Raw genomic sequence first — 16,901 nt, 5'->3', positions numbered from 1 at the left:
GGGGAAGTGAGACCTATTAGCCTGCCTTCCTGTAGATGCACTTATGAAATGATTCTTAACATGACCTTTAACAGAATCCCCCGTGTTTATACAGACTCAGTTATAAACTGACTTCCCATGAAAATGAACAGCTTCCTATTAAGACTTTTATAGTATCCAAGTCCTGTCTTCCAATATCCATCCCATAAATGGCTTCCTTTGCCTTTCCATTGAGTCACCATAATATAACCAAACACAGATCCATTTCAGTTCCAAGCATTTTAAATCTTATCATTTCTTCCTTAGTTCTAAGCTCTATGAAATATGGAAAAAAGATCAACTTTTAGAGTATAACGGAAACACCAACCTCTCCTCCCCCAAACTATGCCTAGCACTTGACAGTCACTTAATATATGTTCATTGAACTAAATAGAATCTAATTGGCTTGTCCAGGGATACAGGAGCAGAATGGGAATAGGACACCGCTGTTAGGACCCCATACTTTGCATTTAGGGCCATAATCCCATTGATAGGTCTCACAGCAGAATCTCTAAAGCAGACAGATGATTGGGCCATAGGAGGGAGTTTGCTGGTCTGTTCTGTTTCAAAACAAGGAGGCCTTAAGGAACACAATGGCAGGGATTATGCTGAGGCAGAGGTGTTTCCATCTTCCTAATTGGAATAAGGCTGCTGCTATTAGCAGATTTTCTCTTCCACAGTTAAGAGATTATTTACTTAGGAGGGAGAGACAGAGCTGCAGGTTCTTCTTAATAACACCATTAGCTTCCCCAGGCCCAGTGAGGAAAAAAAAAGAGAGATGAAAGCCGAAGACCCCTGTGACCTCTGCAAGCTGCATGACAACCTCAAGAATGATCACAGAGCCTTAAGAGATGGAAGGGGATGGAGGGGTCATCTAGTCCACTCTCTCACAGAGCAGGTGAGAATGGGATCTTCCCTGACAGCTCTGCCGACAAGGAAATTCATCCACTCACTCCAATATAGGGATCAAAATTAAGCCACTGTATTCTTTTCAAAGGGATGGGTGACAGGTGCACTCACTAGAATGAGAATTGATCTTCGGAGAAGTCAACTCCTCTTGAACTCTTAGAGAAAAAATAAAGAGGATAGCAAAAAATGATGATGTAAAAATATAGGCAGAAAAGTCCTTCCCCACTCTGTGAAGAACAACCTCAATCCCCCTTAAAAAGGGGCAGTATGGTACAATGGAAAGTATGTTGAATTTGGAGGGAGGGGACTTCTGTTCAAATCCGCCCTCTGGCACTTACTGGCTCTATGACTTTGGACAAGTCATTTACCCTTTCTAGGCCTTAATTTTCTCACCTATAAAATGGGGGTGGGATGGGGTGGTGAATTTGACAGACTCTATCCCTTGGGGCTCTAAATTTATGAATCAATGAGTCTATGAATAAAGAAAATCCTTTCTGAGGAAAGCACTCCACAGGGAAATAAAGACTGACAGTATATTTCTAAAAAAAAAAAAAAGTCTCACAGTATCTTCTAGTTTTGAGGGCCAGTCTAATGTGCCTCACCTAACCACCGATTTCGCATCTATATATTATAATGCTCATAAGCAGTGCCTCAGAAAAGCTCAACAAATCAAACAATGATCTCAGATTCTTAAAAACAGGGACATTTCATTATCCATTACAGGCATAAAGATAACCTGTATCCACATGAAACCGGTTGCCCTCTACTTTTCCCTTCACCCTGCCACATTCTTCGTTCCCCCACTGCTTTTCCTTTTGCTTGAAACAGCCAACAGATCTGTGCATTGAGTTATGATAATAGATTCACATTTGATAAAGATCTTAAGAAGTCATCTTGTCCAAATTCTCCGTTATACGGATGACTAAAATGGAGTCCAGAAACGTTAAATGCCTTGTCCAAAGTTACAAATCAATTGATTAACAAACATTTATTAAACACCTACTAAGTGCCAGGCATTGTGCTCAGCACTAGGGTACAAAGATTAAAACTAAATAGTCCTTCCTTGCTCATAAGGAGTTTGCTAAGATACTTAGCAAGGGGCAGAGAAGAGACATGAACCCAACTCCTGCTCCTCCAAATCAAGTACACCTTCTATACTGTTTTAAACAGACAGACATTTATAGGATTACAGATTTAGAGATCTAAGGCACCTTAGAGGCCATCGGGTCCAACTACCCAATATTACAGATGAAAAAAGCCTAAAACAGAAAGATTTAATCAATTGTCCAGGGTTGCATAGCTAGTAAATCTCTGAGGCACTATTTGAATCTGGGCTGTCCTGAATCTAACTCCATTACTCTGTCCACTATACCATGATATCATTCATTTTTTTTCCCACAGAAGGAGGAACCAGGTGGTTAGGGTTCTTATTTCCAAGGTCTGGTTTAAATTCAGAAGATAGAGTTAAAGCAAGTCTTAAATTTCACATAGAGGATATGACCCTTTTTTATGGTTTTGTAACTCCATGTTACACAGACCCTTTTCTAAAGAATTTTGGCACGTCCTTTCAAAAAATAAAAAAAAAAGCAACTTCATAGAATGCAGCCCACAAGGGCAATCTACAACCACATATACTAGGCAGAAATACAAAAGTACCTTCTCCCCTTCTCCCCTTCCTCATATTAGAGAATCAAGTCATTTCCATATATTAACTATGTTATTTGAAAGGAGATCATTCAATTCAATTCAATTCATTACATTAGAGCCAGAATGGATTAGTTTTAGTTCTAGATGGAATTTTGAGGCTGTCTAGTAGAATCTCACATTTTTCAGAGGCACTTCCATTTCTCAGAGAGAAGAAGTGATTTGTCAAAGGTTGTAAAAAGAAATAATTGGCAGGGCCTGGGTTTGAACCCTGATCTGACTCCAAAACGAGAACCTTTTCAATTTATTCAAATAAAAAAATCATTAAGCACTCGTTATGAGCAAAGCAGCATAGGATTCTGGATAGACAACTGACCTCAGAGAGTCAGGACACATGGTGGCTATGTAACCCTGGGTAAGTCACTCTATCTCTCAGTGTCCCAACCAACTCTCTAAAACTGTAAAGTGTAGAGCTCTCACTAATCTGCATTAGGAGAGGAAGTTTTCTCTTTCACAGTTTGCTGTATCAATGAAATTTAAGTTTAGAAATGCTCAAAGAACAAAAAAAAGTGTGTAAGGCAGTGTGCTGGGTATTAGGGATATAAACATGGACAAATGACACAGTTACCTCAACAAACCTGACTGGGGGTGGCATGATGGTGGTAAAGGATGGATATACTGTGAACACAAATAGATGAAACAAGTTAGAATGATCCAGCCAAATTGGCCTTCCCTCTTCCTCACAAATATCATTTCATCTCCCTGTACAGGCTCTTCCCCAAGCCTGGAAAATACTTCTCTTGCTCCCTGTGCTTCATATCTTCCTTGAAGATACAGCTCAAATACCACTTTCTATATAAAGCCTTCCCAATTTATTTACCTTCCCCAAGTGCTAGTGACTCCCCTTCCTATTTATATTAGCTACCTTCTATTTATTCGGTTTTTATTCATCCTTTCTCTATTTATATATATACATATTGTCTTTCAATATAATGTAAGCTCCTTGAGGGCAGGAATTTTTCCATTTCTGTCTTTGTACCTCTAGCATATAACACAGTGTCTGGCACATGGTAGGCATTTGATGGAGGTTTGTTGATCTACTAATAAGTGAACAAGATCTGTTACAGAGGCATATAAGAGGGCGGCATTTATATTTGACCTATTAGGAAAGAATCCACAATCCATAATGCAAGGTAAGCTCATTGGAGGAGTTGGCACCTGCAGCATTTAGTGAAAAAAAAAAAACACTTAATTTGGAGGAAGGAAGACTTTGGTTTGACTGCTGGGACGCTTAGTGGTGATATAACCCTAGATTAGGTACTTCACCTCTCTCAGTTTCCTCAACTCTGAAATGAAGCTAATAATAATATTGTAAAGCCCAAATGAAATAATATATGGAAAGGGTTTTGAAAACTGTATTTATGGTTTGCAAATTGTCGGTTCTGCTTTAACATATCATTTGCCTTTCTAAAAATCATTGCAGTATGCAAAATCTTGAAATAATAATGACAGGGCTTATGGGAGAAATGGTGTTTGGGCCACAAATCTTAAAAACTTCATTGGTGATATGTAAGGAAAGATAGGATAAGTTGGAGATAACCAATAGAGGAAAGGCGTTAGAATTAAAGAGGGTCGTGAAAGGCTTCTTGCAGAAAGTTGGGTTTTTTCCCAAAAACGGGGTTTCAGTTGCTGCAGGGAAAAACTTTGATCATCAACAGTGCTATGCAATTTCCTAAATGCAATTTAGCCCCCTCTCCTCTTCCTATCCAATTCGGGGCCCAACTTACTGTCAACGGGCTGTAGTTACCCTAGATGTATGAGCTTATAGACTAACTCAATGAGCTGCTGATCCAAATGCATGTTTTAATCTAAACAACATGCATTCTTCATTCATTTGGTTTTGCCCATGTGGATAGCTAAACTTCTTTTATTAGCTATAGATCTTATTGATCAGGGCCTTTATTCCAGGGATCTCTTTGCAATCAGCAAAATATCATCTGGAAACAAGAACACCTGGTGGATATCACCTACTTGATGAAGCTGTGCTATGCACAGTATATTGTCTATGACATTGGTAATTACCTTGGTGGGTACAAGTCTCCCTGTTTTGTGCCTCATTTGAAATTGCTAATTAGAGTATTATTGATTAAAGATATCTGTGCTTGCAAAAAAAAAAAGAAAGAAAAAAGTGGCGATTTTAGCCAATACATGAAGGAAGCAGGATCAAGAGACAGAGACAACCTTCCTGAGAGAAACTTCCAGGCGTGAGGGAATGAAAGTTTATGACTAGAGAAGTGTTTCTAACTTTAAAATCTTCTACTTCTTAGGAAAGAAAGAGAAATAATATCATAGATTTAGAGCATTATCTTGTCCAACCTTCTCCTTGTACAGATGAATAAACAAGGCCCACAAAGGTGAAAAACCCTACCCAAGGTCATGCAGAGTTGTGTGTTATAAATGGCATTTACATTTCTCACTGAAGCATGAGCACTGCTATTCATCCATTAAAAGAAAGTCATACTGTTTGCATTCTTTCAAGATCAAACCTTTCAGGATCAAACCCAGGTTGACTCCAAGTTCAGGGTTTTTTCCACAACATTGCATAAATACAAGATGTGCTCGCTATAGGCACAGGCATAGCTTACCTTTCAGTCATATAAGCCATCCTCAGCTAGGCTGATTTTACGTATAGATTACAGTACTAGTATGAGAGTGCTCATGCTCTGGGAAATGGGCACCAGGGCCTCAGGAGAGCATCTCCAACAAGGTACCCTCTCATACCCAGGGCTTATATTTTGCATTTAAATTTTTGCTTCAGCTGATGGGTTTCAGCAATCTCCTAGAGCAGGCAGAGCTTTCCCTATAAATTCTGCATCTGAGGAAACTCAAGACAGCAAATTCTTCCTGCTTAGGTCAACATTAAGTGGTGTTCAAAATATTTCCTCCAGATCCACCTGTTTCAGACAGAAACATATAAATAAATGCCATTGTTACTACTTCCACCCACTTCCCAGTTCACATTCTCTTTCGGAGATTTGCCATCACAGGTGTGGAAAACATGCACATAATCACTGGAGCATGAGTTCTGTTGTTCACCAATTAAAGCAAAGCCACAAGGCTTGTTTGCATGCTTAAGTAATCTAAGTGAATAAATGTGAGAAAGGATATGTATACACATGTGAAGTGAGGAGGGTGAAGGCGAGTGGGAGTGAACAGAAGAGTGATGAGAGAGCAGGTCCTAAGCAAGAGCAGCATATTACCTGTATAATTTAAGCAGATCCAAAGGGGGAAAAAAGGAAAGGGAGGGAGTGATACAGAAATCTGGGAGAGGCAGGCAACAGCTACGAAGAATGCAGCATGAAGGCTAATGTTATTCCTCTAGTAATAATAATTATACTACTAATAATAACTAGTATTTTTACAGCCTTTAAGGTTTGTGAAGCTATATATTTGAAAATTAAAAGGGTCAAAAAGTTATTAAACTTAAAAAGAAGTTATTATATGGTTGGCTAACTAGAAATCTGATTCTGTAGTCAAATTATTTAATAGTTCACCAGTTAATCTGTGTGGGCTCCAAGATTTTAGAAACAAACCATTTAAAAAATGTCACCTTCTTAATATAATTGAGCTTGTGGGTGTAGGAAATGCTGAATCTGAAAGCTGATGGAGGCTTCATGGATCCTCTTGAGGTTTTGAGCCAGTTGCTGCTTGCCATTTGTAATATACTATTTGTGAACTACTCTATCTATTGATTTTTCTGAATTAGGCCATTTTAACTCATGCCCTCTAAGAAAAGAATAATAGTAGATCAGTTCCACCTTGGGTCTCCATGCCAAGCTTCTCCAACATAGTAGGATTTGGCAGAGATGATGCTTTCCTGAAATAGCCTTTGAGAACTCAGGGTCACCTCCACATCATGATGGGACATTGAAGCAGTCCCTTCACGGAGGGAAGATTTATTATACATGAACGCTTAAAAAATTTACAATAGATTTTCCTTAAAATAGGGGTGAGGGAAAAAAGGAAGGCTGTAGCCAAGGTTCTATAGCAGTGATTAGTCAAAAAGAGAGACAAGAGGCTCCTGAAATAAACTTCACCTGCTTCAGTATTTTGTCTAAGACTGGTCCTGAATTCTCAGGGGGAGATGTATTCATTAGTCCATGAGTCTATGCATATCTACATAGAGGAATAAAATGATTTCTTGCTCAAAATGATCCCAAAAAGAGAAAAACAATTTGGTCCATAGTTTTAAAAAATGTTTTATTACAAATTTGATAATCGCAACAGATAGAATCATATAAATGTATAAAATGTGGAATGGAATCCTATTTAAAGCTTCATCATTTAATAATGTACTATCAAGTAGAATACAAGCTTCATGAGGGCCAGGATTATTTCTTGTTCTTTTGCATCCCTAGTGTTGCACACGTGGTAAGTGCTTAATGAATATTTGTGGAATTTCATTGAACTAAATATGTAAACAGAAAACAAGCAAGAAATTTATCTTCTCTGTGTCTTTTTCCAAGTTAAGTCAATAAGAATATTTTAGCCTATTTTAATTTTTTTAATTAACAGAAATCTACTTACTTTTTCTTTCATACACTACTTCATTGGGAAAAAAAGATAAAAGAAAAACAAATTCTTTGTAATGAATATGCATAGTCAAAAAACGAGCTGTTATACAAAAATGTGGGTGTGATTCTGCACCCTAAATTTCTGTCAAGAAGTGAATGGTACATTTCATCATGATTCTTCTGGAACCATTGATGATCACGGCATTGGTCATAGTTTTTAGAGCCTTCAAAGTTGCTTTTCTTTACAATGTTGTAATTGTATAAATTTTTTTCCTCCTGTTCATTTCATTATCTGGGCATTGTGCTAAGCACTGTGAACATAAGGAAAAGCAAAAAAAATGATGTCTGACCTCAAGAAACATATATTCAAATGGAGGAAATAACAAGCAAATAACTAGGTACATACAAGGTATATATGGAGAAGATGAAAGGTAATCTGAAAGGGGAATGTATTCTCTGTTGGAGGAACTAGTAATAGCTTCCTGCAGAAAGTGGGCTTTGAGCTGAGACTTGAAGAAAGCCAGGGTGAAAAAGGGGGGGGGAGGTGAGGGAGCATCAAATTTGAGGCATAGGGGGACAGTCAGGGCAAAGGGCTCCCAAATGGGAAATGCAGTTTTGAGTCTCAGGAACCACAAATAGTTTAGGGCTAAGAGATTGAAGGGTGTGTGCAGAAGAGTAGAGGGTAAAAAGTAAAGAACGAATAAGAAGATTGGCAAGGTCAGAAGGGGCCGAGCTAGGAAGAACTTTAAGTGGCAAGCAGAAGATTTTGTATTGGATCATGGGAGTTGGCCTGAACTACTGTCAGCTTTGGCTTTCATTTATTTTTCTTTAGAAGTAGACGGTATGTTTCACCATGGATTCTCTGAAATCATGGATGGTCATTGCATTGATCGTAGCTCTACATCTTTCAAAGTTGTTTTTCTTTTTTTTTTGTTTCAAAGTTATTTTTCCTTACAGTGCTGTAATTGTATAAATTCTTTTTCTCCTGCTCATTTCATTCATCAGTGTGTTTAAGTCTTCAAAGTTGTTTTTTTCTATAATGTTGAAGTTTACTTCAACTGTTTACTTCATTATGTATCTTTCTATGCTTCTTTGAAACTACCATCTTTTCCCTTATTTCTTATAGCACAATAACATTCTATCACATTCATATACCTCAACCTATTCAGTCATCTACCAATTGATGGGCATCCCTTTGCTTTCCAGTTTTTGTTCATGGGTACCAAGTTAATATGTATCAGAGGCAGGACTTCAGCCCCCTTACTCCTGACTTCTCAGGATGCTATACCAGGCTACCTCTCTGCATTAATATAATATATTCAGCCATTCTCCAGTTGTTCTGCCTACAACTTTATTTTTGGTATACACGCAAGTACAGTTTCCCTCATCTGAGGTTGATAAAATAACACATACAAAAATAAACACAAGAAGACATCGACTGTGTCCAATAGTCCTTCTAATTTGTTTAAAGTGCGAATTTAAAAAAAAAGTGCAATGTGAGCATTACAATATGATGGTTGAACATATGAGAAGTGAGAGTAATCATAATCCAATGAAATTTGCCACAAAGCTTATCTGACAAAAGCTTAATGAGAAGCAAAATTGTTATTACATTGCTTGGTAATTGGGCATAGCTGGTGAACTGTTCATGGAAATGCTAGAACTGGTCTTACCTTTACACAGCCAAATCAGACATCTGATTGAGGAGAGGTAAAGTGGAAGGGGGGACGAATGTAACCAGGTACAGAAGGAAGCTTCTTTGAGACCCCTCCAGAGATGTTTGGATCACTCAACCACCGTGCCCTTAATCCAGGTGTCTTTCTGCCCCATGACAGGTATGCCTTTACAAAGTGTTCTAAAAGTCTTAAAGCCGTTTTCAGCTTTCATAGCTTAAAACTGCATAAAAATTTTGAAATATCCTATCATGGGAATTGGTACAAGAGGTAAACCAAGATCCCCCACAATACTTAGATTAAAGCAACGTATGCTGGTTTGAGGAAGCTGGGATCTGTATATTTTTCTTTTCTTCCCTCGCTGCCTCTCCACCCCCTTGCATTTGGCCAGCCTTACATAGGTGGTGTGATTTAAGAAAGCCCTTTCCCCCTTGCCATCTCCATCTTTCCTCTTCCTTGCTCCTCCCACCCCCACCAAATCCCTCCAAAGGCAACTTTTTTTTTCTCAATGATAAGCAAACACCATTGGTAGAATTGTAGCATATGAGGTCTGGGAAAAACAGGAAAGTTGTCAGTCACTGTTTAGTAAGGTCATTCCTTGAGAGGATTAAGGTCTACAATATGGGTTAGTCACACTCATATCCTTCCTCCTGCTCTTCCTGAGTCCTATGTAGGTAAATTCAGGTTAGAATTAATATTTTGAAAGAGAAAAAGACATCTTACAAGGACAGTTGAAAGGGATATGGAAAAGGAAAAAGATTCATTTTTTAGCCTTAATGATAGGTTGAAAGGACAGCTAGGTGACACAGTGGATAGAGCACCTGGCTTGGTGTCAGGAAGACCTGAATTCAAATCCTACCTCAGACACTTACTAGTTATGTGACCCTGGACAAGTCATTTAACCCTGTTTGCCTCAGTTTCCTTATCTGTAAAATGATCTGGAGAAGGAAATCACAAACAACTCTAGTATCTTTATCAAGAAAACTCCAAATGGGGTCATTAAGAGTCAAACGGGACTGAAACAACTGAACAACAAAAATAGAGGGCTGGGATAAAAAGACAGAAGTGATACATTCCTTGCCATAGAAGAGCTTCTGTTCTATGAAGGGACATGTAGGAGACAGTGTGGTATTTTAACTCATGCACTGAACATAAAGTCAGAAGAACTGATTTCAAAATTTGCCTCTACTACTTATTATGTGTTAAATGTTAAATGATTTGCCTGCGATCACACAGCTAGTAAGTATCTGAGGCCAGATTTGAACTCAGGAAGATGAGTCTTCCTGACTCCAGGACCTGAACTCTATCCACTATGCCACTTTGCTGCCCATAAATAAATAAACCTCTTTGCAATTTCTACCCATGTCTCCTAATTTTGTTCTCTTTCAGGGGTGGGGAACCTGCAGCCTCGAGGCCATATGTGGCCCTCTAGGTCCTCATGTGTGACCCTTTGACTGAATCCAAACTTCACAGAATAAATCCCCTTAATAAAAAGATTTGTTCTGTAAAATGTGGACTCAGTCAGAAGATCACACCCAAGGACCTAGAAGACCACATGTGGCTTCAAAGCCCCTGAATTTCTAACTGAGATGAAATTTAGTAGGAATAAAGGTGAAATTCTAAATGTGGGTTTAAATTCTAAATATGACTTGTATGGACTGATGCTGAGTGAAGTGAGCAGAACCAGGAGAACATTGCACACAGTAACAGCCACATTGTTCGATGACCAACTTTGATAGACTTAACCCTTCTCAGCAATGCAAGGATCTAAGACATCTCGAAAAGTCTCATGATGGAAAATGCTATCCACACCCAGAGAAAGAACTATGGAATTTGAATGCAGATAGAAGCACATACTATTTGCTCTTTTTTTCCTTCTGTTTTGTTTTGTTTCTTCTTTCTTGTTGTTCCTCCTATTCATTCTAATTCTTCTTTACATGACTAATATGAAAATATGTTTAATAGGAATGTATATGTAGAGCCTATATCAGATTGCATGCCATCTTGGGGCGAGAGGTGGGGAGGGAGGGGGAGAAAATTTAAAACTCAAAAGCTTATGGAAGTGATTGTTGAAAATTAAAAAATAAATTAATTTTTAAAAAGGTAAAGTTACAGATTCAAGATGGAGTAGATTTACTTAAGGATCAGTTTTTAATGGACTTTAGGTTCACTATGCATCTATAGACAATAATGCAATAAAATGCCAATTAGAAACAAAAATACATCTAGAAAAGATGTTGACCTATGTGGAGAATTTTTTAAATGACTTGTTGAACAATGCCCAAATAAAAGAACAAATTCTAGAAACAATAACAAATTATATTAAAAATAATCACTCCATCATTGTCTTGCTCTCTTGTCTCTCTCCAACAGTCACCATCACCTCCACCTGCCTGCCTCAGACTTGCTTTCTGGCCAAGGTGGATGAGATGGTGTTGTCGGTCGGTCATGACCCTCTCTTCTCACCACTCCCCCTTACCCCTACCTTAGCCCTGCAGAGAAGTTTCATTGAAGGTGAAACTGCCTTTCTTTGGACCTTATCAACTTCAATCCATCAACTAGAGAAGACCTAGGAGCAATAGGAAGGAGTGACAAGGGTCGTAGGGATTTTGGAGAGGGCATTCCTATATAGTCCATTGATCAGATACAGTGTAAGGTAGCAAGCTTCAACACCAGGAAGATTCAGATTCAAGTCTGACCTCTTACGCATATTGGCTGTTGGAAATTGGACAACCTAACTTAACCTCTCTATGCCATAAGCCACTCTACTAGTCTGTAGACTGCTAAGAAGGTGTTAACTTGCATTAGCAGAGGGAGTTTCTTCATCTGGGAGTTCTCTATAGTCAATTCAATTCAACAAATATTAATTAAACACCTACTACATGGCAGGCATTATACTAAGTCTTATACTAACGAATCACTGGACTTTGGATAAAAACCCCCCTGAGGTCTTTTTTAGTCCTGGGTTTTCTGATTTCTAGTCAACTTTAGCTGCTTATGTCAGATCTTTGCTTCAGGAAGCCATATATTCTTTAGCATAAATGACCTCAGTTCCTTTAATGGGTCTTCTGAGGGATAGATCTCAAGTTGCTTCCCTATCTTAGTTTCCCTTCTCTGTACACTGTCTAGCTTATTTATATCCTCAGACATTCTGTGTGCTTAGAACTGGGCACAACATTTCCAGATTGTTCCAACTTTGGAAGAATATAGGACTTTCACTTCCTTCGTCAAAGCATTTTGCTTTTCCTAATGAAGCCCAAGATTGCATTTGCTTTCATAGCTTCTATTTAACATCGTCGATTCATATTAAACTTCCTGTCCTAAAATCTCCACACCATTCTCAGCTAGACTGCTATCTAGCCACATCTTCCTCATCTTGTATTTGTACACTTAAATTTGTCTTTACACTTTTTCCTATTAAATTTAATGAGACAACACTCTTTTTCTTCTCCTTATAACTGATTTTATTGTTTTATCTTCAGAATTTAATTCTTGAGAGCTTCACATCCCTGCTGGATTAACATACCCTATAAAACAGGGTCTTTCACCATTTGTGTGTGTGTGTGTGTGTGTGTGTGTGTGTGTGACACAGATCCCTTTGGCAATTTGGTAAATTCCCTTCTCAGAATAATGTTTTTAAATGCATAAAATACACAGGATTACAAAGGATAGTGATCATATTAAAATAGAGATGTATTTTTTTTCCTGTCCATGTTCATAAATTGAGTTCTTTGGACTCCAGAGTATTTAACCTGAGAAAAAGCAGGCAAATCAATTGAGTAAAAGTGTGCTTGGTCCTTAGAGGCATTCTTATATCATAGACCTTTCAGAACCCCAGCTTTAGGATTTTCAGAATGGGATACTGCTTATCCTTTTTCTGAACTCTCAGAAATCTACTATTCTAAAAACTAAGGGTGTTTGTCGGATGATGTGTGGCTTTCTTATCCTCTTTCATAATATCTAAAATGGTGTAGAAACTTCCCTTTATACTTTCCATCATTTCTACCCCAACAAACTAGCTCTTCCTTTTTGATAGGAATTAGATTCAAAACCAGTTTCTTGATTATGACACCATTTAAAAGATGAAAAATTATTTTCCAGGCAAGTAAAAAAGTAGTAATTGTGAGCTGTTTTGCTTTGGTCTGAGAACTCTACAGAAGACGTCAAGATAATTGATGACTTTAGGGACAGAGACTATCTTTGGGGGCAGCCTGTGTTCAGATCCATACAATATTTAAATTCTGGGCTGTTCAAAAGGAATGGCTATCCCCAGGGATAATTATATCAAAGAAGATTATAATTCTGCTTAAACTTAGACAAGCTGGAAACATTCAGTGTCATCTTAATGAAAGATTTCATGAAGATTTGCTGGTAAGGCAATAGTCAGATTTAGAAATGAGAGGCAGGAAAAGGCTATAGAACAGAAATGGACCAAATTAGTAAAAAGCTTATAGCAGAAGAGCTAGGAAGCAAAGAGCACAAAGAGATAATGCCAGCAAAAGGGGTTAAAGAGAATAAGCAGGGCTTTTTACTAATGTATCAGGGGAAAGTAGATATTGGAGAGAAAATAAGCCCACTAATGAATCAGGACGGGCATGAAATTAATGGGGGCTCTGGAATGGCCAAGATATTGAGCTCGTTCTTCAAAGCCGTCTTTCGCAATAGAGATGAAAAAAGGGAAATACAGACAATGAGGAAGTAATGAAGACCTTGCAGAAAGTAGCTATTGACAAAAAAAATAGCAAAGAAGCCCTGGCACCTCTAAGTGTGCAGCTAAGAATGAGCAGGGTCAGTGGATGTCTGAGTGACTACAAGGTAAGGATGAGATAGTTGATGGAGTGATTGAAACACTCAGGGTTGTCTTATAAATCCGAAGACGCTAGAAGGAGGAGAAAGAAGTCAGCAGAGATACAAGACATCTGGCTGGGGTGGATAAAAGAAGAGAAAAGGAAAGGTGAGAGGCAGAAAGGAAGGAGAATAAGGGGGAAATGGTCCTGGATTAAGTTCCATGTTAAATACTAGTCAAAATAATTAAATATATAATGGGGAAGATCTGAGCAAAAAAAGAGAAAGAAAGCAATATGTTTATTAAAATCAAATCATACCAGAAATGAGTTTTTATTCCCCAGTAAAACTGCCAAAGTGGTGTTGCAAGACATCGATCATGTCTGCTTGGATTTATAATGTATATTTACGGCAAAGCACTGGAAGCACATTTAAGTTCATTAGCTTTCAAAACATTTCATAATTTCTCACATCTATCTTTTGAGGTATGGGATATTCTGTATTAGCTCTACTTTTTTTAGGCATAAAAACTCAGCTACTCAGGTCTTGAACTAGCCATGGTCATATTTTGAGGAAGATCATCCCTACCCTTTATTCAACATAATTTAATTTAATTCAGCAAATTTTTATTAGGTGCCTACTGTTTACAAGGTACTAAGTACAGGTCAGACAAGGGTATCATTTGAGACATCCTTCACTCATATGTGGGGCTCTTGGAAAAACTACTAGAGTCTCAGGGTGTTTTGAGTTTCCACATCTATTCAAAACTGCAGCTTATGAGCCCCCACTGGTAAGTTCACTTATGCTAGAAAGCCAGAGGACACAATTAATTCAAATGACAAATCTTTAGTGAAACAGTATTTTGAGAAAAATAACAAAGGAACAATCTCCCTTATAAACCTGGGGCACACCCCCACCCAAACACAAACATGAGCAATGTGTATTGCATGTATTTGCATGTATTACTTTTTGTTCTGGCTTAATTTCATGTGCATATGAAGCCAGAGAGAACCTTGAGAATTTCTAACCCTCAATCTGTTGTCTGGGACAAAGTAGTGCGTACAAAGAGGTCTTGCATGGAGGTACATATCCAGTTAGTTAAGCATTGAAGTGCTTACGATGGGCCAGGAACATGCACGGAGGGGCAAATCATGGCTGTGTTGTAGTAGGACCTTCTGTTGTCATCACCATATCGCTCTCTCTGGGTTTACCCCCATGCTGGACATTGCTTTCTGCTGTGTTCTACTGTGTCTGTGCTTCTCATTGCATATTGTATCTCTGCTGCTCCCCATCTCTCACTTTCTCTTGGGCTTTTCTTCCCTTTTCTGAACACACAACCCTCTGATCTGTGGTAGATAATGCTATTAGCTACCAATTTCATCTCTTCAAGGCCATGAGCGATCCATCTCAGCTATAGACTCCTAAGCTGTCATGACTGGAAAGCCTGGTAAAAATGGACTCTTTTGTCATAGCTAAAGGCTAAGAATTACCACATCCGGGTAACAATAGCTAGGCAGAGTATTCCTTAAGATAAGACTGTCTTTAAAAAACCCCTAATTCAATACTTTGTCCTAGACAACAGATTGAGGGTTAGAAATTCTCAAGGTTCTTTCTGGCTTGATATGCACATGAATTTAATCCAGAACAAAAAGTAAGCAAAGGAGGTGAAATGATCATCTTCCATTCACCCAGCCCAAATCATATGATTTAGAGCTAAAAAGAATCTTAGAGGCTGTCTAGTACAACATCTTCATTTTACAGATGAGCAACAGAAAAGCCCAAGAGTGTTAAGTGACTAGTCCAAGAGACAGGTCTGGAAGCAGCAAAACTCTACAGTTTTGAGCTGTCATTTTGGGTAGTGGGAAAAAAAGTTACTGTCTCTCTACAAAAAGACAACATTAAAAAAAACAGAATTATTGTATTCAAGGAGCCCATAATAAAGATAAAATGATAGAATAGTATAAAGGATAGCGTGTCAGACTTGGAACCAGGAAGACTTGAGTTCAAATGCCACCTGAGATGCTTAGGAACTCTGTGATGGTAGACTTCAGTGATCTCTGGGCTTCATTTATCTCATATTTAAGATGAGGGAAAATGATACCTAGAGAACCTACCCCCAACAATGAGACTCAAATAAGATAATGAATGTAAAAATTCTTTGTAATGAAAGCATAGCAAAAATGCCATCAATCTTCATCATCATAATAATACTCTTCATTATCAAAACAAGAGAAAAATATAAACTGTTTGAAAATAATAATAGAGGAGGCAGGAATTTATTTCAGTCAATGAAATCAGAGAAGGCTTCAAGAAGGTAGTGGTGCCTGAGTGCGTTCCAGGGATAAGGAACAGCTTATGGGCATGCTCTGATGTCAGTGATGATAGTGATGGTCATCAGTGCATCCCTGTCCCCCTGCAATGGTGTACAATGACTTCCTGCTTCTCTTTTACACCTAATGCCCCTCACTATTTATCACTATATGGGCTTCTCTTTTCTTCCTCCCAAAGCATCCTATTCTAGGACTTCCTCTCCCTCTCCCCCTCTCTCTCTTCTCTTCCATTTTCTTTTTTTTAACAGTTCAAACAGTATTATATTTTTTACAACTACATGTAAAGACTATTTTCAACATTTATTTTTTGAAAGATTTTGAATTTCAAATTCTTCTCCCTCCCTCATTTCCCTCCCCCTTCCCCAAGACAGCAAGCAGTCTGATATAGGTTATACATGTGCAATAAAGTAGAACATATTTTCACATTAGTGATGTGAAAGATATTTCCTCCTCTCTTCTCTTCTGTCTTCTCCTCTCCTCTCCTCTCCTCTCCTCTGCTCTCCTCTTCTCTCTCTCTCTCTCTCTCTCTCTCTCTCTCTCTCTCTCTCTCTCTCTCTCTCTCTCTCTCCCCCTCTTACTCTTTCAAAATGTTTCTTCGACCTCTCACATTTTCAATATCCTGTGTCTACCGGGAAACTAAAATTAAACTATGCCAGTTAGTATTCATAGATTAATGCATTAGCTTATACACTGGTAAAATATTTACATTTTAAGAAAATCTTTCTGGAGATAACTTCTTAATTTTAAAAAGTCACTAATGCCAAGGATTGTACTTACTGTGTGTTAGGTATAGCTTTCTTTTCTTGTCTTTTTGGCCTCTCTTTTTTAATTCTTTCTTTCTCTTCTTATTTCTTTCATTTCAAAATTTATCTCCTTCCTTTTCTCTCTTCCTCCATTCCTCCTTCCCTCCCTCCCTCCCTCCCTTCCTTCCTTCCTTCCTTCCTTCCTTCCTTCCTTCCTTCCTTCCT

Source organism: Vombatus ursinus, unplaced genomic scaffold, assembly GCF_900497805.2.
Source record: "Vombatus ursinus unplaced genomic scaffold, bare-nosed wombat genome assembly UNPS02014798.1, whole genome shotgun sequence".
Classification (NCBI taxonomy): domain Eukaryota; kingdom Metazoa; phylum Chordata; class Mammalia; order Diprotodontia; family Vombatidae; genus Vombatus; species Vombatus ursinus.
This window is presented reverse-complemented; position numbering follows the sequence as displayed.